This window comes from Ambystoma mexicanum, chromosome 1p, assembly GCF_040938575.1.
Source record: "Ambystoma mexicanum isolate Mex_15411 chromosome 1p, UKY_AmexF1_1, whole genome shotgun sequence".
In the NCBI taxonomy this organism is placed as follows: domain Eukaryota; kingdom Metazoa; phylum Chordata; class Amphibia; order Caudata; family Ambystomatidae; genus Ambystoma; species Ambystoma mexicanum.
The window spans coordinates 436,026-458,231 of NC_090921.1; the positions used below are offsets into that span (position 1 = coordinate 436,026).

Sequence of the window (22,206 nt, forward strand, 5' to 3'; positions counted from 1 at the left end):
GGAGAGAGGAACGTTTTTCCAATGGATGTGGTCCAGAGTGGAATAGAAGAAGTTGGGGATTTGGGTAAGGAGGTCGAATTGGAAGACAATGGTGAAATAGGGACATTGAAAATTAGAAGTCAGTCGGATAGAGAGAGCTACTATCGACCAGATGAATAAGTGTACGGGTCCGGCGGAAACTGGCTGGACACAGGTAATGCAGAGTGGAGTAATTCGATGTGTAAAAGACAAGGAAGAGAGGAGAGAATTTCAAGAATCCTCGGTTTGTCAGGGGTTGGAGTTGGTGAATAGATATGGACTTCTGAGTGAACTTTCTGTGGACCCAGTGGAGGCTCATGGTGTTCAGTTAACAGATGGTGGAGAAGAGACAGATGGTGAAAATAAGGAACCTGTTAGAGGAAACGTGCGTAAAGTAGAGAGTAAGAAAACGGACCGTAGTCGGTCCGCACGAAGATGAGATTGAGAAAGTGTGATCTATGTAATATTGATTGATGGAGCCCCTGTATGATACCACGTTGAGGGTGGCGACATTGAATGTACGAGGAATCAATAATAGATTACAAAGGGTGGCATTGTTTGCGTTTTTAGCGTCTGTATCATGCGAAATTTTTTGTTTACAGGAATGTGTGATGGATTGGGATGGGACTAATCAGAAGTGGTGTGCAGATTGGACCAACGGTATGTCTGTTTGGTCTGGAGCAAACGATGATAGAAATGCAGGCACTGAGATTTTGTTTAATTCGCATTTGATGACAAATGTTAAACAGGTTGAATTGATTCCAGGGCGTATATTACAGGTATCTTTTGAATGGCAGCATGTTGAACACAAGTTGTTAAGTGTATATGCTAATGCAAAAGTGAAGGAGAGGTGTGTTTTGTTCAGAGACCTTCGGGCGTTTTGTGTGGGTAATGTTCCTTTGATATTGGCAGGTGATTTTAATTGTGTATTACATCCAGCTGATAGAAGGAGAAGTGGAAGGTCGGTGAGTGTTGAAATTAAGGATACGTCGTCCAAATTATTGAAAGAAGTGGTGGATGATTTGCATTTAGTAGATAATCATGCAGTAGGTGAAAATCCAGGAACACGGTTTACATATAGAGGGAATGATGGTTTAGTATCGTCTAGGATTGACTTTATTTTTGTTTCAAAAATGTTTGAGATATACGATACTGATGTTATTCATACTATTTTTTCTGACCATCAGTTGGTACTTTGTACGGTTCGGTTGGTATCATATAAACCAAGAGGGAGGGGTATGTGGAAGTTAAATGTGAAATTGTTAGAAGATGAGGACACGTGTTCTCGTTTTAGGGGGTTGTTGAAACGATGGGTGCTACAGTGTAAGGAGTACCCGTCTTTATTAGATTGGTGGGAAATGGTGAAATGTAACACGAGGAAGTTTTTTATTAAAAATGGGCAGGAAACAGTTAGGAAAAAAAATCTTGCCTACAGAATGCTGGTGGGTTCACAGCAGACGTTGTATAAATTGCAAGATATGGGTGTGGAGGTACGAGAAGATTTAGAAATAATAAAATTGGAGATTCAGAAGTGGATGCAGGAACAAGGGAGGACGATTATTTTTAATTCAAGAGTGAAACATATAGAGGAAGATGAGAAATGTACTAGGTTTTTTTTTAGATCGTTGTATTCTCATAGAGAGAATACAGCGTTTTTTAGTAATACACAGGGGGTAGGGGGAGATGGTTTGAATGATAGTTTGCGTATTACTCAGGAGTTTTTTTTGGAATTATATTCGAAGAAGCTTGTGGATGTGGAACAGGAAGAAAGTTTTTGTGCACTTATTCGAGATGTGTTAGTGACAGAACAAAAGGAAGGAATGGTAGAACCCTTTTTGCTAGAGGAAGTAAGAGTAGCGGTGATGTCGGCGGCAAGGGGAAAGTCCCCGGGGAGTGATGGATTACCAGTTGAATGGTACGTGAAATTTTGGGATGTATTGGGCCCGGTATTAGTGGGTGTGGTAGATGAGTGTTTTGATAAGGGTAATTTGTGTCCCAGTATGCAAAAAGGTATAATAACTTTGATATATAAGAAGGGAGATAGAAGAGATGTTATAAATTGGAGGCCTATTACGTTGTTAAATGTAGATTATAAAATTCTAGCTAAAGTGGTTGCAAACCGATTGAGAAGAGTGATTAAGGATTTGGTACATGTCGATCAGACATGTGCCGTTCCTGGTAGACGTATGCATGAGAGTTTATTGATTATTCGGGATTCGATATATGCAGTGAAAGAAAGGGGGACATCTTTGGGTGTTTTGAATTTAGATTTTGAAAAGGCCTATGATAGGGTTTCGCATGATTTTATGTTGAAGGTGTTAGGTAGAATGGGATGCCCGAATCGTTTTCTACGTTATGTTTCTGTTTTGTATAAAGGGGCAGTTAGTCAAGTTCGACTGAAGGGAGTTTTGTCTGGAAGGATACCGATTTTATCAGGAGTACGGCAGGGGTGTCCACTGTCGGCTCTGATTTATGTGTGTGTAATTGAGCCCTTACACATGAGTATACGAGGACATTTGGGTATAATAGGGGCTCCAGTTCCAGGTACTAGTAGGCAAGTGAAATCGATAGGCTACATGGATGATGTTACGATTTTGTGTAAAGATGCCCAGTCGGTGGTGCAAGCAGTATCCCACACAGAACGTTTTTGCCAAGCGGCAGGGTTTAAATTAAATAATCAAAAGTGTACTTTGTTTACTGTTGGAGGGTGGGATAATTTGTATTATTGTCCGGTTAGGAGAGAAAGAGAGGGGGTGAAAGTATTAGGGGTGGATTTTGATAAATGTATGAATGGGGTAGAACAATGGGAGAAAGTTACAAAAATAGTGGAGAACAAAGTGAATTATTGGAAATTGAGAAGGTTGACGATTACGGGGAAGGTAATGCTTATGAAGGCTGTATTGTTGCCCACCTTATTTTTTTTTTAGCATTAGTTTTTCCACCCGCAAAACAACAAGTGGTACGAATACAGCGTTTGTTTTTTCTATTTTTATGGGGTTCCAAGATGGATAAAATACGAAGGGAGGTGATGTACAAACCTCAGATATTAGGAGGTAGAAGTGTTCCGAATTTAGAACTTTTTTTGGCTGGGCGTTATGTAGGATTCTGTGTAAATACAGTAAAACATTCAAAGTCGTTGGTGGCTTGCTTTGTGAGATATGCAACGGCAAATGTGTTGGAGCGATTCCGGATTATCCCAAAAAGTAATTTGGTGTCAAAGGCATGGTCACTGCCGTTCTTTTATCAGTGTTTAAAGTGGTTTTTGCCTTTAATACAACCGTTAGAATGTTTACAAGAAGAGAGAATGGATCCGGGGAAATGTTTGAAAATGTTGCAGCAACGGAAATTGCCTGAATCAGTGGGTAATTTGGGGGGGTTGAGATTATTGAGAGTGTGGAATTTTTTTTCTAGTAGTGAAGTTACAAATGAACAAAAGGATATTAATTGGCTGGCATTAATGAATGTGCTCCCTTTAAGAGATTTTATGCATGAAAGACAAATGGCAAAGACGGCGGTGTGTCCGAGAATGGGTTGCGTACAGGCAGAGACCATTTACCATTTTTTGTGGCAATGTGAATATGCGAATGATGTGTGGGAGTTATGTCAACCACTGGTTTTTGCGGTGACAGGGGTCAGAGATATTACCTATGATATGGTATTATTGGGTTTTCAATGGAAGAAAGAGGTGTTAAATAACAGACTTTTGTTTCAGATTGGTTCTTCGGTGAAAGAGGCTTTGTGTAAATCTAGAATATTATTGGTTATGCAACATGTTCATATTTCTCCCCAAGAATGTGTGAAATTGGCATTGAGTGGTTTGTATACATATTATTGTTTGGATGTTAAAAGATTGGGAGAAGTGCAAGCCCAATGTATGTGGCAACAGTCAAATTGGAGACTTTTGACTTCCTAGAGCGGGATATGTTTCACATGTATATATATGTTTATTTATCTTGTTTTTTTATGTTACCTTTTTGAAAATTGAGTTTGTTTAGTGGTTTTTTATTGGTTTTTTTTGATTCAGCATTTTTTTTGATTGGTGATTTTTTTTCAATTTTTATAAAATTGGAGGATTGGGATGGTAAAAGGGGTGACGAGGAGACCGACAAAAAAAAAAAAAAAAAATCTGTTCTTATCAGTTTAATATCTGATACGTCCTCTATCTGGGGACCATATATTAAATTGATTTTTGGAACCAGGAGATGGAATGGGAGCTTGCTCTGTCCACTCCACGCATCAACTTGGTATTGCAGTACCTCCAGGACTGGTGCACTTCCCCACTCGGGGAAAACAATGCTGTGAAAAAGAAAGACTGAGCAATTCCTGAAAGAAGAGCACTTTGCAATATTTTTTTTGTTTAAATGTGTTTTTTTTTTCCAGTGTTTCGGAAAAGGTGCTGTTGTGTCACGGGAGGAAAAAAAAGTCTGCCCTTTTTGCTTGCTTTTCACAGGAGCTGCAAAGCTAGGCAAAGGAGCCAGCCAGCCAGCCAGCAGCACAAGGAGGAGATGGGGGACACTGTCCTTGCCCTGCCTCACCCCTGACACCCCTGAAAGGCCCCGAACGGCCAAGCCTTATCTGAGGGGGACGCACTTGGGGGAGCATCTCCTGGGCAGCTGAGGGCGACTTTCGGCCGCTAGGTGACGGGGCCAGTGCCAGGCCGAGGCTGCAGCTTGGCTGGGTGGAGCTCTGCAGCCTGTGTCTGGCCGTCTCGGACCAGGCGCTGTGGGACCCATGGAAATCTTGGGGCGGAGCCATGCAAAATATGCTTACCATACCGCCGGGCATGCTGGTCATGCAAATGCTATTCTTGGCCGAGGGATCTGGGGCTGGCCCAAGGCTTCGGGCTTCCCTAGGGTGTGCCTATTTAATGTGGGTCACTGAGGCTCGGTGAGGTCAACAATGCATTGTGACGTCCAGCTGTTGATGTGTGTGCCACATCAGGCTCAGAGCCACCGGTGGCTCCCTCAACCTCCAGGGTTTCCATGATGGCTTGTGGTGTATGAGGCGCTGGCCCCTTGTGGACGCTGCACCCGTGGGCTACGGTGGGGTGATGTTGGATGTGTCCGGCGTCGTGTTTCTGCCTCCTCACCATCATCATCGGCCTGTGATGAGCGCTGTGTGCCTGTGGGGTACATAGGGTGTTGTATGAGTTGAGGGCAGCTTAGATTTGTATCATGCATATCATGCATTACAGTGGGCTTGGACATGGTATCAATCATGCTTCACCATTGCATTTTGGTGACTCCCCATGTTGTGATTGGCGCAACGTTTCTTGGGAAGGGACACTGCTTGGACATGTTGGCGTGACATCTTCAGATGTCTGCTGGTGATGCATGGCACCCACATTGCTGGGGGGTGGGGGAGGTTTCATGCACACACACATCACGTGGCATTTCTTTCCCCTGGGCCTTGCGTTGATGCAGTGTACGTACTCAGGGGACTAAGGGACGCTATGGTACGGTTGTACGAGGGGTCAGTTATGGGTGGTTGCGCTGCCTCACGCATATTGCATGCACATACATTCACTCAGGGTCTGGAGGCGTGGCACTTACAGGTTCATGCATTTTTAGGGGGTCTCACCTGCAGCCCCCTGGGTACCGGTGTCAGCCTCCGCTCCACCGACTCCCTCATTGGTGCCCATATCGATGAGTGTTGTCATCTGCTCCTCCCAATGGGGTGAGCTCGGGTGGTGGTTGTGCTGGCCCTCCTCCAGTTGCCATGCTTGCACACCTGTGCTAGGAGAGTAGGCCACGTCCTCAGACCTGCAAGTAATTCAGGCGCTTTCGGCAGTCCTCACCATCCCGGGGCACGCAGCCCACCGTAGACACCCTCTGGCTGATTTCCCTGCGCTCGATGCTGGCCAGTTGTTTTACGCTGCAGTGCACCGTACAGCTCCTCCCGATAGGCCACTGCCTGCTCCACCAATATGGCTAGTGTCTGGTCATTGAACTTTGGCTTTCTAACCCTGTCCAGGGATGACTTGCCCCTGGTGCGTTCCTGAGACATTTTGGATTGTTCACAGGAGTGGCTGGCTTGCAGGGGCTGTGATTTTCGGCGGATTGTGATTTCTAAAATGGCTGCCGCTTTATTTTCCGTTCCTGGGGAGACGAGTTTCCCGCACCCACTATTTGCGCAGAGGCTCGGCAGTAGCACGGAGTGCGAGGGATTAACGGGATCCTGGCCAATTTTTACACCAAGCGCTATTAGCGTTAATGCCATGTCCCTGTGTGCGTGCACAAACTCGAACTCGTGATCTGGCGTACTTTCCACCAGTCAGCATGGCATGAGCGCAAATAGCGCTTGATGGAAAATCTGCCGGAATACCACCAAACTCGTGATGAAGCAGTTTATCTATACATTGGTCTTTAAAATCAGATGGATCTGTAGGATTTGGTATGACCAACATTGGAAGTATTACAGGAATTGCGTCAGACTGGATCTTCCATTTTTTCACTGAACATATTAAGATTTGTGTGGGCATGTAACTTCTTAAATATTTGTACATGGTCAATGTTTTTTGGTAAATGGTTTCCAGAGTTATCACGCAGATCTACAAGATTACCAGAAATGTTTTCAACAACAAAAGATTAAAGAAAGTATGAGTAACTTTCCTCCTTTTCTTTGTGAGGATCAAATGTTTTTCCTCATAACCCTGTCACCAATCTTGACTTGTGCCTTTACTCTATTTTTATTTTCCCTGCAGATTTGGTCATGTTTTGTCATACTACATCTAAGACCGTATCACAAAATGAAATACACTCCGATATAATTTAATTAACAACAAATGTATCATTCTCCGCTTGTGGAACCTGAAAAATCAAAACAAACTAGTGTATTAATATGCCTATATTGGTATAAGAAAATATGGTGATTTGCAATCGTCCAAAATGTATCAAATAGCAACAGAAAAAAATGGCATCAATCTTATATTTCATTTTTAAGAATGGCACACAGAACAGAATGACATTTTTTACTCATGACATAATAAAATTGCCAGGTCAGGTCTACTGTAAGGCTCACCTTGTATCCGCAGGGACGCCTCTGGACTGGTCTGGGACACCTCTGGCCTCTTTGCACCTTCCCTGGACTTCGTTCTCCCAGGAAATCAGCTCTAGAAGATAGGAGGAGGGGTTTAGCGACTTCTCCTGTCCCGCGGCCCTCCTCCCACTTTTCCCCTGTGGTTTCCCCTAGGGGCTTTGCTCACCTTGATTTTTGTAATGCCGCACTCTCCGTCCTGCCGTAGTAGGCAGGGGCGCGTTGTTGTTGGCTTGAACCGCCGAGTTACTTCACTGGCATTTGCCTGGAGTCCAGACCGGCTGCGCCTCCACCTTTCAGGCAAGTCTTTTTTAGTGTTCTTTTTAGAATAGAGTCTATATAGACGAATGTCCAGTAATCTTCTTCTCTTGTCTTGCAGAGGCTGATGGAGGTTGCTGAGGCCGACAACTGAGTTCGAGAAGGTAAGGATGCGCTAGATGCGGCGCTGAAAGCGTCCGTGCAAGTTGACTGACCTGTGCTGGTTTCTTTGCAGGTCGCGGAGGACTCCTGGAAGCGACGATGTATTGGTACAGAACGCGAAAGCTGATATTCGGGATGGCGGAGGCCTTCCAGGTGAGATGGTAAGTAGCTCTTGCCTCTTTCGTCCTGAAGATGCAGCGGAGGGAAAGTCCTCAAGGTTCCTACTGATGGAAGAGCTGGAGCTGAGCAGGTAAGGATACAGAGCAGGACCCGGTGAACGTCACGCTGCAAAGCAGAATAACGCGAAGCACGTGCCTCGGGTCGGGCGTGGTTTAAATACCCGGCAGGTATCCCAGGTGCCTTTGAGGCGGACCCCGCCCTGAAGCTAGCCTGCTCGCTGCAGTTACCCGATGTTCCTTGTGGGGGCAGCCATGTTCACCCATTGTCCATTGGAAACCATGCTTGCCAAGTGAACCTGGTGCCAGCTGCGTCAGGATTGCGTCCAAGGCACCCGCAACTGACTAATGTGGGTCTTTCTGGCCTTGGGACCGTACTGAGGCAGGGGCCATGGTGCGGGTTTGAGGTTGTGACATCTACAAGAGACTCAAATTGAAAAGGCTCAAACTGGTATTAAACCTTCTATATCTTGTTTGTTCACTAATGCAAAATTTCTGTCTTCACATAAATAGCACTTACAGATTATTATTAAATCACAAAATGGGTACAGAAAAAGACCACCATCATTAAGTGTTAGGCAGAATCCTGTGCAGTTCCCTTAGGGAGCACTACAGGAGACTAAGACTACAGGTATGAGCAATTACATCCCCTTTGGTATCAGTCTGTACCACAAAGATGTAGTTGGTAGCTGTGGCTAAGCAGTCAGACTTCTCAAGAGGGAGAGGAGCAGGATTCAGGGTTTGCAGAATAGGGCTACAGCACTATGGTACAAGGAAACACTGACCAAAGCTTTGTATTAAAAATAATATATATATTTATTTTTACACACTTCTAGTTCAACACATTAATCACAGTTATTAAAGCAAGTTAAAATCAGTCAAGAAAAGTAAACAACTCCCTAGTTAAATTGTAGACAAGTGTGAGCAAGAGTGAAAACTGAGCAAAACGGCACAGTGAAAACCAAACACAAATGGCACTCTATCAATTTCTCACAAGGGAGGGAAAGAACGAGTTATACAGGAATATACTCTTAGGCACCCTAGTAACACTTCCCAATGGATTGTGAACAAGTTTAGGCAAGGCAGTACTTTAGCATGTATAATACTGAGGTGAAAACCGAGCAAAATGGCACTTCACAAGTTTAAAAAGTGGGAAGGAAAAGGTGGTTATAAGAGTTAGGTGCACCAACACATTTCTAGGTGAGAAGCAATCTAAAGAAGGCAGTTGTAACAGATTTAGCCAGAGTCAATAGGCCTGTGCCAGGGCAGATGTTCCGAGCAAAGAGCCCAGGAGCAAAATGTTCTTGTAGCTGCAGTCAAGTCTTTATTAAATTATTCGAAAAGGTGGTTGCAAAAGGTGAAAGACCATGTTAGATGATAGGGGCGGCCAACCCAGCAGGTAGGTAAAGGATTTAAAACACCTTTAGCGATACCCAACGCAAAGGGAGGCCTGGAGGAACAAAGTACCTTAAAATGTAAAAGAGGCTCCTGCGGTGGCGGTTGTTCCTGGCAGTTCCTGCAGTTCGGGAGATCCTGCAGAGGAAGAGAGACTCTCGTCGTGGAGGAAGGTTCGAGTTACTGCACTGCCCAGGGATGAAACCAGCCGCAGTGCTGCCAAACTAAATAAAAGGTACGATTCTTTAAATCGCGGTCCGGGTGGACGGGTGTCTGGCTAACCGGTCTCCGAGTGCAGGGCACTGGCGATTCGACCAAGGCAGGTCCTGGAAGGCGAGTGGCAAACTGGTTGGCCCCACCAGCTCAAGGGAAGAAGGCTCTTGCAGACGAAGATCTTCTCTCGTCGTGTGGAGAAAAGTGGTGAGACGCTGCAGCAGGGCTTCACCGGTGGTTCAGTTGGTGCAGATGTCTTTGGCTTCTCTCCTCTTCGGCTTCTTAGTTCCAGTGGCGACGTCTTGCTCTTCCAGTCCTCAGGACCCTGCTTTTATGCAAAAAAGACCCCCCATTCATACAGCCTAGCTGTCACTCACACAGTGGAGTGGTCATCCTGGCGGGAGACACTCCAGCCTATCTTGGCAGAGTGCGACATGGGTTGCTGAGGCAACCCTGTCCAGGGATCCTACTCCCCCCTCCCACACAATGGGTCCACCCCAGACTCATTGGCGCCGAAAGGAGGGCTTCTTGGCAGAAGCCCACCAAAAGGACGAACAAAGGATCCCCGGCCTGGGTTAGGATCTTAGGGAAAGACACGAGAAAGAATTTATATAAAAGTTCTGGCAAATAAAACCTACTGGAGTAAAGTTAATATAAAAATAAACCAGCGGTATGTTAGAGGCGGTCAGTAAATGTGGTAGCCTCGAACAATGGGAAAATCCCATAGGGAAATATTTGCGGTCGAATATTTTTGTAGTAACCAATGCCACCAGCCAGAAACCTTTGAGAGGGGGACTGTACGGTACCCACTTGAAAATGAACATAAGGGAAAAACTATTAATCCTTGCCAGTACCTCCATAGTAAGATGGTTTGTACTGGTTTTGTTCATAAGGATTGACTAGTAAAGTCAATGGGGACTTTAAATGCCCTGGGAGACAGTAGTCAGTCCCAGGGTATGGAGTCTATGTTTGGGGGTCGCTACGAAACCCCTGTGTTACTGCACGGAGGGTGCTATGTAACACATGTGTATAAAGAAGGTTCCTATGAGGGTGAGAAAAACCCCATAGACATTTAACACAAAAAATAGCCTAGAACACACATAGCAAATATGCCTAAGAGTGGGAAAAAGAGCCACACTCTTAGCAGGAGAAAAAAACAAACCCTTCAAATCCAGCAAAGCTGCTGGGGGACTCTATAAGTAAAGGAAATTAGCCATTGAATGAGAATTCTCCCTAACATTAAGTAAATACATTAAATGATTCTGGCACTTCAGAAGGATACCTAGCCTCTCGTCCAAACAAAAGGAAATATGTACTATATTGCATTGCCATCTGCCTTTTCGATCGAAGTCCAAACAGAACTGCATATAAATACAAGTCCCAGAAATCAGGTCTTGTTTTAACTACCTTGCTCAGTAATCTAAAAAAAGAAATATCACTTAAATTCATGATTTAACAAAATGATTCACAATCAAAGTGAAAACAAATAACCTAGATATTGCTTTGCTGGACTGATTACTAATGTTGGCTAAGAAATCAATGACATTAAATAATCAATAAGGATGGTTTGAGGTATTGATCAAGAAAGGATTCCAGTGATGAATGATCACATGTAAGTGTTCATTTTGTTGTAATACATCTTTTGTAGAAGTATTAGGAAAACAGAATTCCAACGTTTCCGTTCTGTAGATCGCTAAGGGGAAGCGCAATGCACAAATATGCATTGGAAAAGGTTTGACACACAATAGTGTGACACATCCTCCTAATGAACTATGAGGATCCACAGCGCTGGGCAGATAGCAGACAGGTAAGTCATAGGGGCATGGGCAGAGTTGGAGGCGTTGGGTGTGTAAGAGTAGGCAGCGGGGTTGCAGGTAGTGTAGGGAGAGCAGCCTTGCAGATGGCAGCACCTGGCTCTCTGCAATGTCGGTCTTTTCCGAGTGTCCTTTGCTCATAGATCGAAATACAAATCCCAAACAATTTAGTGAGTAGATTCTGTGAAAGTTGAGTATAGGAGCTTGCTGCAGTGTGTATGGCGCAAGTGAAACTTCTCATTTACATGCTACTTATTTTTTTAAACCATATTTTTATTATTTTCCATATACAAAACCATAAACACATTTGCCCCCCATAACTCCCCCTCCACCTCCACCCCCACCACCCCTCCCGGAAGAATAGGGTCCCATTCGGTTTTGCTTCGGGAAATTTTATGTGCTGTATATGTCCGATACCTTGATATTGTGCAGGCACCATTGTTCCATGTAGTCCGACTTCAAATATTCCAATACGGCCCCCCATTCCTTCGAGAATCAGTTCTTCTGGTCCTGGAGGTGATGCGTAATCTTTTACATGGTCATTTGTGACCACACCTTTTGGAGCCAGGCGAATACTAGTGGTGGGTCAGGTTTTTCCAGTTCTGGGCAATCGTCCCCCATGCCGCAATGACTAGGCCCATGAAGCTCCTCCATTGTGCTTTGTGAAGACTCTTGGCCTGTGGGTCTTTGAATCCGCACAGCCACACCCGTTCCCCCATTTGATCTGCTTCAGGGAATATTTTAGTTATTTCCGTTTGTACTTCTCTCCAGAAGCCCTTTACCCCCTGGAAATCCCAGCATATATGCCTCCACGTACTAGATCCCTGGCACCCCCTCCAGCAGCGATCCGACGTTTCCGGATAAATAGTTTTGAGCCTCTCTGGAGTGTAGTGCCATTGAGTGATTATTTTAAGCCACATTTCACTGGTTTGGACAGCCCGGGTGAGTTTTGGGATACCTGTCCACAATTCCTCCCATTGCTGTCTGGTGACCTCTTCCCCCAGCGTGCCTTCCCATCTCTTCATGTATGTCCATTTGATTTCTTCTTCATGTGTGCAGATAAAGTGATAAAGCGTTGACACCAGTTTCTTGTCGCCGGGGTTGGTTATTATACATTTTTATTCAAATACTGTTAGGTCCCTTGTGGCAGCCTGAAAGACCTCTGGTGGGTAAGCCAATGTTTGATTTGCTCGTATTTATACCTATCTTCCTCTGTCAGGTTCCACATTTTTTTACATTCCGCAAATGTTCTTATTTCATTGTCCTGGATCATTTACCCAATTTTTCTGCACCCTGCGGCTTCCCATTTTTCAAAGCCCCCAGATTTTAGTCCCGGTGGGAACTGTGGATTTCGGCATATGGGCGTGAAGGGGCCCAGTGGGGTGGTCATAATACCCCTCTTGGTTTGGTCGTCCCAGGCATCTAAGGTGGTTTTCATGACTCCGCTGATGCGGAGCTTCGGATGTATATGTTGTTTATGTTTCCACAGTAGGTCCTCCAAGGGGGTCCTGGCCACCGCCCTATCTTGTGTTACCCATGTTGTTCGTTGGTCATCCCCCAGCCATTCCTTTAGGACCCAGAGTTGTGCTGCTTAATAGTATTTATTTGAAATGTGGGAGTGACATTCCCCCTGCCATAATTGGGGCTGTGAGGATGGCCTTTGACAATGCTTTAAAGAAGGAGTTTGGGACTGTTATTGGGAGGGTATGAAAATAGTATAGGACCCGGGGGAGTATGTTCATTTTTATTGCTTGGATTCTGCCCCACCATGAGACCCTTAGCGGGCACCATCTATTTAGATCCTTTTTTACTCTGGCCAACAGCTATGGGTAGTTGCTCTTATAGATCCTGTCCACTTTATGTGTAAGCGTCACCCCTAGGTACTTGATATCCTCCTCCGCTGTTGTAAACCCCAGTGGGCCTGCCAATTTTTCCATTGTCCCCTTGTCGACTGCTAGGACCAGAATCTCTGATTTTTTTCTTGTTTATTTTTAAGCCAGAGATCCCCCCCCCCGAATTCCTCCAGTTCTATCAAGGTTTGTGGTAGGGATTTCACAGGTTCCTCCAAGGCCAGTAGCAGATCGTCTGCGTATTCTATAACTTTGTGTTGGGTGCCTGCTATCTCGATCCCCCTTACCCCTACCGATTCCCTTAATTTGATTAGGTGGGGCTCAAGAAATATGGCGTATAAGAGGGGACATCCCTGTTTCGTACCTCTTGAAATCTCCACCCTCTCCGTGACGTCCCCATTTATTGCTATTCTTATGGATGGGGAGTTGTAGTTGGCTTTAACCATATTTATGAATCGGTCTCCGAAACCCATGTGTTTCAGTGTTTTAAATAGAATTGACCATTCTATCACTCCCTGTCCTCACATGACTCGGGATTAACTTTGCGGGGGGATCCTAAACCCTGCGTCTCCATCAGACCTGGATAGTGTCCCCTCCAAGACCCCTGCCGGGCCGCAGACTACCTGGTATTCTGAGGTTCCGCTGGTTTTTCTTCTCCCGCCATCTCTAATCCGGAGATTGAGCTGTCGATTTTGCTTGTTTCGATCATTCGACTACTCCCCTGCGGGGTGCCCTGATTTCCCCCAGCCATTTTGTTTCTTTTGTTGCCCCACTACTTCCCATCCTCTCGGCCTCTTGTGCAGATCCCCCTTGGTCCTGGCGCCTCTCGTGTCTGCCTCCTCCGCTTGCAGGTCCAATATATGAAGTCCTTCTTCAGTGGTGGTCACTCTTCTCTGTTTACCTTCCCACTCGAAGAGTAGACCGAATGGGAACGTCCATTTGTATCTTATTTCTTTCGCCACCAGTTCTCTCACCAGAGGGGCCATCTCCGTCCTTTTTAAGAGTTTCACCGAGGCCAGATCCTGATATAATTGGATTTCCACCCCGTTCATCCTTATGTGATCTAACTGCCTTGCTTTCCTTAGGATCTGCTCCTTTTGTGGGTATGATGAAAGGGCCGCCAGTACGTCCCTTGGTCTTTCCCGTGGGGCGCCTGTTCTTTTCGGGCCCACCATATGGACTCTGTCGATCCCGATGTTCACCGCATCTTGCTCCTCGATTAGGTCTCTGAATACTTCTTGTACCGCACTCTTGAGGTCTTTATCTGACATTGATTCGGGCATATACTTGATGCTGATATTGGATCTGTGGGAGCGGTTTTCTAGGTCTTCACACTGAATTTCTAGGTTATGGGTTAACCGAACAGGTGTTCCTGCGTTTCACTGCTCTGTTTTGCTTCCTCTTCTACAATTTTCTCCATGGTGTCTGTCCTTTCCTCCAGCTTAGCCACGACTATTTTCAACTCTTTTACTGCCTGCTTCATTTCGTTCCTCATTGAGGTAAATTGGTCCTGTACTGTGGACATGAACATGTCGTGCAGCTCCACAAACCAGGCATGCATGTCGTCCTTTGTCTGTGGGAAGGTGCACTGGTTTGGGAGGGTGGTATCCATTGTGGGTTCCTCACCTGCCCTGTCCTTTGAGATCGCCGGAGCATCTGAGGACCACAGGTGGAGCAGGTTTGCGTCCTGTATGGGAGGTTGCGTCGTGGTTTGGGAAGCGCCACCTTTTGCTTTCACACTTGACATCTTTCCCTGGGTATGGGAATCTTGTATTGTCTCTGGGTGTCTTCTGGGGGCCTGTAGTGGGGGAGCAGTGGTATCTCTCCAGTGAATAGGGTTGTATTTCCACCTCCCACTGTGCGCTTGTGGCAGGGGGCACTGGGCCGCTGGGCGTGGGTTTGCTTCGATGTGGGGGAATTATAGTGTCTGTTCCTGTTCCTTCCTTGGCCCTGCTGATTGCTCGTTAAAACAGAGTCCTATTCACTCTCCCTGGCAGCCACGCCCCCCCCCTGCGCTTTGTTAATTTTATGAAGATGAGGGGAGGTGGAGGGGGGTGCCGCCGCGCCTCTGCGCCGGGAGCGATGCCTCGGTTGTGCGCGCCCGTCCGAGGCCTTATGGAGTTGGGAGAGGGCGTATTTACTGGCGCACTCACCTCCGTCTCCGGGCGTCTTCTCCGCGGCTGGTGTCCTCTCCTTTCTCGCCTGTGGAGGGTGCCTCCTCCTCTCCCCTGTCTCCCCTATGTGCCTGGGCGCCGCACCGGAGCCGCCGGTTGCTGCAGTGGCAGGGTCCACGGGCCGTCCTGCATGCACTGGTGTCTCCTGCTTGGGGTTCCCCATGGGGGTCTACTCGGGCCCGCCTGGACCCCTGCCCTTCTCCGCTTGTCTGGTGTGATATGCGACTACCGTATCTTGGGGGGGGGGGGGGGGGGGGGGAGGTGCCTCACCCGCCTAGCCACGGCGATGCTCTTTCGTCCGCTCTGTTCCCAGGGATGCACCTCCAGGGCAGATGCGCGGGACCCCGGATGTCCGGATGTTTACTGGTTCTCCCGTGGGGGTGAGTCAGGATCGGAGCGTTCGCCCCCTGGGCCACTGTGCGCTCCACTCCGTCCCCGCGCGGTCTCTTCCAGTTGTCTTTCGGGGTCTCCCTCAATGGGGGAGGGGCAATCGCTTCACTCGGCGGTCTGTCTCCCACGGGGGGGTCCTGCTGGGGGTTTTTCAGTCGCTTCTTTGTCTGCAGCTGACCGTCCGGTGCCGGAATGCTCGGATTTCTTCATTTGTGGTGCTTTTTGTTGGCGGCACGGCGGCTCAGACGTGACTTCCACTGCCGGCGGCTATCTTGGATCCCCTCACATGCCACTTATTTTAATTTTGAAGACTCAATGGTATGCAGTGATAAAATCATGGCAAAAATGTCGGCTATACAAAAAAAAAAAACTGCTTAAATGGTATAATGGGTCCAGTGGTAGCAGGGGTGTCCCCCACATCCTTTACATGGATTGCAGCGACAAAATCACTGCATTTTTGCCACAATATTTTGTAACCACAGCAATCTTTGCCGTGATTTTAACACATGGAACCGACTCAAACTAAACACTGATTCTTGGTTGGAATTATCACATCTAACATTTTGATGACCAAGCTGTGCATTTCTAATTATGTATGCAGTGTTTCAGAAGTTTCTTTGAGCAATTTTGGGGGGACTCTGCCTGCTTTTAATTCACTCACCATTGGCAGTACATTAATTTTGTGCCTTGCTATGGGAGGGGTCAGAAATGAAAGCCAGACACAAAGTTGTCATGTTTTTGGTTAAACACTTATCAACATAAACAGGTTGGGAACATTCTTCTCTGACCCTAATCTAAGAGGAGATTCCCTACCTATAACTAAAAACTAAGGATCTGTCTTTGTCAGGATGTCAGAAATGAAAACTGTCCTTGTGTTCAAAACATTCCATCCTGCCCCTCAAACTTCAAACAAAATAATAAAGCGAGAAGGAAAATGTCTTTAACCGGATATTTGCAAACGTGTTCATAAATGAAAATAGAACAGCTCCAACATAAAGTTCTCCAAGGTAGCAGAACCATGGTTCCATAGGGTGGTTCCCTTCCCATGGATTCCTCAATGGTGGCAATGTCTCTTGTTTTAACAGATCTTGGTGTCTTTTCTTAACCCACAACAATTCCGGTAGGTACAAAGCTGCTTAGCCTTGAGATTTCTTCTTCAAACAAATGTTCCTTCTTGGTTCAACAAGCACAGTCCTTTCTTGGGACTTTTTGTAGGTTTTCAATGGCCTAGTATAGTCACCCTTGCTAGGACGTCTTATGTACTTTCAACTGCCTGATGTACTCCCCTGCCAGGACTTCCCATTAACTTATATGTTACTGGTTTACTTGCCTGCCAGTACTTCTTATTTCCATACATATATTAAACGGTTTTGCTTTACACCCAAAATTGCATAGATCTTCCTTGTTTTGGTATTTCCGTTTCAATGTTTGCTTTAAATTTTCCCCCAAACTGCATTCTATGCACTCAGATCTTGTTAGGGGTCTGCCTTTTTGACTTATTGTTTCTTTATCTGCTGCTTTACAAACTATGGTTGCCGCATTCGCCAAACCCCCCCAGGATCCCCAATTTGCTTGGGCTGCTCACCGGCTCGGTCTGGCGTCTTCGGTCCCGCATATGCAGCGTAGATTCGCCACCTGCTTTCCACCCTGGACTGCTCTGACATTTCTCCGGCCTCTCTCGCACCTCAGCTCCGGCACACCTGCTTGCCTTCAGGTCACGGTGAGGGTAACGTTGCTTCTTTCAGCTGCCGAAAACCCAGGAATCATCTTGTGGTTCCCGACGTCTCCACAGCATGCTCTGCTCACACAATGATACGGTCCCTCTCTGCTGTCAAGCCCCTTGGCTCTGCCACACCGGCTCCTGCCTACAGCTCCAGCCTGCCTCCGAAGGAGATGCAACGTCTTCTCCTGAACAGCAGCACCCTCTGACATTAGTTTGCTCTCCATTTTTAAATGTCTGATGCCCGCGCATAGGTGCTTTCTCAAAACAACTAGCACACTCATTGAGCTTGAGGCTCTTTCGTCCTGCAGCATTTCCTTCATCCTTCTCGTCCCAGTACTTAGGTGGTTGTGGGAATTGGAGTTCACTGATATCAATTAATGCAAGTTTTTAGAATGTTTCTCTCAATAGTTTCATATGCAAAATCAGTTCTATATCAAGGGGAATCAGAATTGAAAAAGGTATTCTTGAAGCTTTTACTTTTTAGAGTTTGGCCTAAAGTGTGTTGGGAAAAGGTTTCTCAGTTTTCCCTAAACGGGTGGAATAGAAGCATGCCAATAGGCCATTAGGGTATTGGGTGTCAGGGGGTCTTTTTCATGGGCCAATGGGGGAATAACATGTCTCATCCAATGAAGTGACATCCCCCCAGTAGTTGTCACCTCCCATGTGATTGCGGTAAAGGTACAAACTCAAGGGGGGGCGCACTTACCAATTACGTTACTAATGGGAAGGGGCACTCCTGGAGGGGAGGACATTAACAGCTGCGCCGGGTAACTCATGCGCTATGTGTGCAGGAGCAGCTTGAAGAAGTCCATGGGGAAGAGGGAAAGCACCAAGTGGGGTTGGGGCAGAGAAGCAAGCTGGGGATAGGGATAAAGGTCAGGGGTTGGATGTAAATTAGGTAATGTAGTATAATGTGAACAACACAGCAGCCATTGTAGAGTACAGGCTGCAGGTAAGTAAAGCTTTCTCTCCTCATAGCCACAGGCCTTGTGTCCTGGGCAAACACCGATTTCTCGAGCACTCAGCTACAGCAGCGTTATGGAGAAATGTTGCAAGTAGGTCATTCCCAGGGGAACGCAGCCACTAGGGAATAGGTCAAACAGATACTTTTGAGCCCAGCAAGCCAGGCACCTGGTCGCTTACTGGGAAATGTAGAGAATAAAAAATAATTGCAGGCAAATAAAACTAACACCGCAGTGGGGTAAGCAGTTTCAAATCACCCCTTGGCAGCTGGGCCTGGGAAGAGGGCAGTGAGCCAGGGGGTTGAGCCGGGAGTGGACCAATCACTGAAAATGTTTCAGTGTCCCTAGGGTGCAACAGTGTTGTGTGACCTTGCTGATTGGTCGGATGCTGTGTGAATGTCTCCCCCCAGCCAATTTTAGGTTGTCTTGTGTATCCCATGAGAGATGGCCACTGACAGGAATACAGTTCCAGTGATCAGCTCAATCATGAAATGCTTGCCACAAACGTGTGGCCGGTGTGGGAAAGCTCATGATGTCAGATGGGTGGTGTGGGACAATAGGGGTTAGGAAGGCATTGAGCAATTTTAATTGTTTAACTTATATTTTGATATGGGGGGCTGGCATAGTCCTAGCAATCACGGTTATACAGTGTAGCAACACATGTATTAATTTGGTTCATGCAATGCAAATGATATTTTTCATGTATAAAAGTTCTCTTCACTCAGTTCTGGTCCACCGTGCTGTTTGAACCGTGCTCTCTCATTTGCGTCTAGGCCTATTATAAACTGCGTTACTTCCTGCATGGCCCTTTTTGGATTACTTTAGTAATCCAGTCGTTACCAGACTTGGAGGACCCCCGATACATGATCCTCCCTCATATAGACACCCCCAGGGTCAGGATCAGGTAGCTGCTGTTGTTCCATAACCACATAGGAGTATGTTACCGCAGGGGAATCCGTGATGACTCCATTGGATTCACTACAGCCAGTATTGCACTTTTATAGAAGCACATGATGATTATGCTGAATTTCAAGAATCCATTATTACCAGCTGAACAGGACTGACTCTTAATTTCATTTTTTTGCCAAACCCCGCCTACCTGCGAGACCCCCGGCACATTTTGCTGTACCCTTGGAACTTTTGTTGTTTTCCTGAATGAGGGGAGCCTCTTTCTCCTCATTCATTCTTGTTGTTCTGACACTGGGAACCCTTACTCATTTTGTCTTACTTTATGGAGTCTTGATTTCATCCATACTAAAGGCATCCGTGTTTCACTTTTGCAGCACACAGCACACCCTTTGTGCAGTGTTGCTGGGAGCCCAAGCTCTCCTTTTCATATTATTTTCATATTTTATTTTCCTTAAGAACTATTGTTCTAAAGGTTAGAAGGATACTTTTTATCCTTCTTATCTTTTCCTTTTCTAAGATCAGCACACACCCTATGTGGAGTTCTGAGGTGTTAACTTATATCCCTTTTTCTCACAGCTAATGTAACATTTCTGTTACAGTGACAAGCATGCAATTATGGCTGGTGGCAGGGATGTATTATACTGACATTTGTGCAATCTGTACGCTCGGGCTGTCTCCACAGCTGCGGTTATACACAGAATGGTTACCATTGATGCAAAATGGTGATTTATTTTGTCTATCACCACCTTTCATGTGCTTGTCCTTTCTTGGTCCTTCTGCCATCCTGGGTGTGGGAGGTCCTGGTTTGACTTTTGTCTTCGGAGGGAATCCTTTGTGAATCACGCCAAAGCTCTAGTGTGTCTGCGAGGAGATGTAGCAGGGGAGGAGTCCGAAATTCCGCTGTTCTTTGTCTTTTGGAATGCTGGCCTTGAACCAGTTCCAACTGTGAGGTTGGCTGTTCTGAAAGGACTGCCACCTTCCAAAGTTTGAATGTACCATGAGTGTTGGTTGGCTTATTTCCTTAATAAAAGGTGAGGATCCTGATGCTGAAGACAAGTAGACCATGGAAAAAGAACCACCGAAGAAGACAACCAGAGAGGCCTGCAGCACCTTCCAGCAATTAGAGAAGCCTGCTGAAGTACCGCTGCTGTCCTGACCCCATTTTCAAATCGACAGGGAAGTGCCCAAGAAGACTACTTCCTCCACTGAACTGCATTTTAGGCATAATCAGTCCTAAGATGGCCTTCGATTCAAGCCATCCCACGACATGCTGCAACCTTCCTTAACTGCAAGCAGCGAATACGCTGGGACCCCACACCTGATTGCAGTGCATCATCTTGCCGATAAACTCTCTCAAAACTTTGGTGGACTCCTTCCGGACCTGCAGAGCCTAGATCCTAAAGTCATAGTGCAGGACCGAGCAAGTGAGGTAAAGTGTTCAAACGAGAACCGTTCCCCATTCGAGGCTGTGAAAAGGTGCCAAAAATGCAGACCGACATTGGAGCACAAAGAATCCTTTGCTGCGAGTCCTTTATGCCAACTGTTGCTGCAAATTTTCTTCCAGAGCCCTTTACTCACCACGAGCAAGGAACAGGAGAACGGATCCTCCGCTGCTGCATCATGAAATAATCCAGCTGCTGCTTCTTCATAACTCCTCGGATACTGGGACTTGTGGTAGTACATTGAGTCATTCTGTTGCTTCTTTTCTGCTGGGGTGCGGATTGCAGTATTTGGGTGTTCGCCCAGGCCTAACGTTAGTGCGCCCATAGGGAGCCTTTCCCAAGGTCCCTGAAACTCTAACCCACAAAAGCATTTTACTTACTTGTAATAGAAGAATCCTCTTGAACTTTGCCTTTTCTACATCTGTGCCTTATCTGCTTTGACTCCAATCTGACTTTGAAGAACTCATGCCTAACTGCTAAAGCCTTATGGCAGCGGTATTCAAATTGTGGGATGCGACCCCCCTGGGGGGGTCGCGGCCTTATGTCCACGGGGTCGCACACACAGTCTGAATTTTATATAAAAAATATTTTAATATAGTCTATAGTCTAGATTCTAGACACAAATTAATCTGGTCTTCAGCATGTCATGAATAATGTGTGTAATGGTACCATTTACTTGCATACGGCTATCATTACATAACATTTCTAGACAGAAAGAAATGTTGTGTATGATAGGACATGGTGCCATTACACACAATATTCATTGCATGCTGAAGACCAGATTTAGCATATAGTATAATGGCCACATCAGACAGTATTGTAGCTCTCTATACTATTGTGTATTGGATCTTACATGTTCCGTTAAAATTTGTCATTAGTTAAGTTTGATATTTAAAATGCAGATTTGAGGAGCACCATAAAAAGGGTGATATTTTCTGTGGTGTTTTTTTTTTATTCTCAGGCTGGCATTTTTTCAAAGCTTTAAAAACATGTAAATCTGCTTTGATAATTTTTTTCATCACAAAAACTGAAAAACAAAACAAGCTTTGGCAAGGCCACTCTTGGCTATTCTATTTCATAGCTATTAAATAGTTTGCCAATCACTGCCATGCCTATGTTCAGGTACTCGCACGATTTGCCAGCTGTTTCCATCTTATGGACAGTTACCGCTGTTAAGGTAGTGCCTGCAAAGGCCCATCTCCTTTCCACACAAAAATCAAAACTGTGGCTTTATCACTGCCTGTTTAATCAAGTCAGCTTAAAGACTGCATGTTAGTGCATTGTAAAGGAAAGAGACATTTATTAAATTATTCATTCAGTTTAAATATACATGAGTTTTATTTTGTACCTGGATGTCGCCAGCAACCACTTCAGAATGTTGTTTTATATATAGGTGATTCATAAGGAGCCATATTGTGCCAAGCATTCATTTCATAGCACAGGGTACTTGCTCTCTAGGGGTCATATGTGCACAATAGGTTTAGAGGATGCTTTTCCATTGGAACTCAGGGAGAACTGTTCATCACAATTAGGTGCAACTTTATTTTCTCCAACAAATATTTCAAATGGGAAATCTGCTCAAGCACACCACTATTCATCAGGTGGCCTTTGTTGAAGACAAATGATTTCAACTCACACCAGATAGGACAACTCCACTGGGGGGACTGAAACAAGTGTGCCTTGTA

General features: G+C 45.8%; 1 long non-coding RNA gene and 1 pseudogene across 3 annotated transcripts in view; one reads left to right on the top strand and one right to left on the bottom strand.

The window, feature by feature from the left end:
- The window catches only part of LOC138563654 (uncharacterized), a 162,295-nt gene that overhangs the window by 106,260 nt on the left and 33,829 nt on the right, over positions 1-22,206 (bottom strand). For all 3 annotated transcript variants that reach the window (XR_011299647.1, XR_011299635.1, XR_011299641.1), the window contains 2 exons: positions 7,223-8,066; positions 7,039-7,129 (listed from right to left, as the gene is read on the bottom strand). This is a non-coding gene — a long non-coding RNA (uncharacterized lncRNA). The remainder of the gene's footprint in view (positions 1-7,038; positions 7,130-7,222; positions 8,067-22,206) is intronic.
- LOC138460875 (U2 spliceosomal RNA) lies at positions 4,078-4,296 on the top strand (annotated as a pseudogene).